Source organism: Myotis davidii, unplaced genomic scaffold (genome assembly GCF_000327345.1).
Source record: "Myotis davidii unplaced genomic scaffold, ASM32734v1 scaffold78, whole genome shotgun sequence".
In the NCBI taxonomy this organism is placed as follows: domain Eukaryota; kingdom Metazoa; phylum Chordata; class Mammalia; order Chiroptera; family Vespertilionidae; genus Myotis; species Myotis davidii.
This window is the reverse complement of record NW_006290305.1, coordinates 3,874,813-3,876,688: the sequence shown is the minus strand read 5'-3', so window position 1 is coordinate 3,876,688 and position 1,876 is coordinate 3,874,813. Positions and strand designations below refer to the sequence as shown.

Sequence of the window (1,876 nt, the reverse complement as noted above, 5' to 3'; positions counted from 1 at the left end):
TAAGTAAATGTATTATCTAATTGTTGCTAACACGTGATAAAGGACCTTAACATTTTTAATCACTATCAACCCCGTTGCTTATACATAAACACATCATCCCTAACACTCTCTTCTGTTGTTTGCTTCTTTCAAATATTCCCTGATAGACTAAAAGGCATCAAGGATCGAAAAGACCTAGAAAAGTCAGACACTGCCTAGCTGTGTGCTTGGTGACAAGGCTCATGTTTTGCTGAAGCCACCGAAGATGCTGTTTACATCATTTTCAATTGCCCAACACTCTTGAGGAAATCCAGTTCCTGCTTTAAACTTGACTGACCCTTGGGCAACATTCAAACCCACCTGCTACCTAAACCCAGTAACAGATACAAGCAAGAGAGACCATGAAGCAGTAAAGGACAAAGCTGACCCAGAGAGATGCCTGCAGAGCAAGGCCAACTCAAAGTAGTGCTCCGCTCACAGGCATTATGATGACAATCTGCCCTTTATAGACAGGCAGGGAGTCTTTCATCTTCAAGATTTGCCAACACTGTGGCACTTCAATCCTCACAGCATCCTTGTGCGGTAGGCAGGTGGTATGAGTTATGATCCTTCATATTAAAGATGGAAAGGTGATAATGATGGTGATAAAATTAAAGCACATCAAACAGTATCAGCTCCATCACATCAAAAGACCCCTGGCTTTCTCAGGAAAAAAAGAAAGAAAAGTAAAGTAAAAGTGGAAATTTTCACATCTATTTTACTAAGTTTCACACTGATGTTAGGGTCTGACTAGTTTTGGAACTCTGAAGCATAAGGGGTTTAATTATTACATTGTTCTAAGGGGCAGAGCAGTCTCTTAGAAAGTCAGGCATTCTTTTTTAAGTGCTTTATTTATGAAAACACCAGCACAGTTGAGTCAAAAAGTATTCTCTTGGTTCCATGTGGTCCCATGGCCTCACCTAAGTGTGAGGAGGAGGTGACATCTGCCCAGGAGACTGAACAAACCTGCTCCTGGGAGGCCTAGAATGGCTGGGGACCTTCCCAAGGGAGAGACCTCCGGATAAATCAGAGTCCCGGGCACTTCAGCCCAACAGGGGAGCCCCCTTTGCAGAAAGCAGCTTCCCCGCGCCCTGGGGAAGGAAGAGAGTGGAAGTCGTTTCTGCCTTGGGACTTAAGAGCCAATGCAAAACTGAACACACCCCTAGACCCCACAGAACGTAAATAAAAAGCCAGAGTTGGCCCGGAAGAGGGGACTACTCACAGAAGGGGCCTGGGTGCACTTTCCGGGGGACTGACAGGGAGTCTCTCTCTGAGATTTCTCCCCTGTTTCAACAAGTCCTCTGCCTCTGGAAGGGGGAGGAAAACAGAAAGGGCTCCTGCTGCCTACACCATTCCCTTCACAGGCTGGGACCTGTGACAGGGCTCCCTGCTCGCCCCAAGCCCAGGCACTAACCTGTGACGGGGATTTTCAGTTAAAACAAGCGCTGCCCTACTGAGAGAGCCCGGCACTGTGGCATCCCCACCCTGAGCAACTGTCCAGGACTCAACTCTTCTCTTTAATCTCTCTCTCTCTCTCTCTCTCTCTCTCTCAACTTTTCTTTGCAACCCAACTTTTCTTTGCAACCCAACTTTTCTCAGACCCCACTTGAGACTCCCAGCCCCGCCCCCCTTTGGAGCACCTTTCACAGGTGGTGCGCCCACCCTTGTTGAGGGAACAGAAAGGGTCCCAAGCTGCCCGCAGTAGAGGCGGGGGGGAGGGGGCGAGGGGAGGGGATGAAGGGCACATTTCCCCCCTTTCAGGCGGGGCCAAGGGCTGTCAGCCCTTCGCAGAAGGAAGCTCCCAGGAGTGGGCAGCTGGGGAAGAGGAGGGAAAGGGTTGCGCAGAGCCAGGGGCAGG

At 49.4% G+C, this 1,876-nt stretch overlaps 1 long non-coding RNA gene across 1 annotated transcript; it reads right to left on the bottom strand.

Annotated features, from left to right (window-relative positions):
- Positions 1-755: 755 nt before the first annotated feature.
- LOC107183011 lies at positions 756-1,870 on the bottom strand. Its single transcript, XR_001513791.1, has 3 exons — positions 1,433-1,870; positions 1,241-1,325; positions 756-1,109 (listed from the first exon to the last, which is right to left on the bottom strand). It is a non-coding gene; the product is annotated as an uncharacterized LOC107183011 (long non-coding RNA).
- Positions 1,871-1,876: the final 6 nt, after the last annotated feature.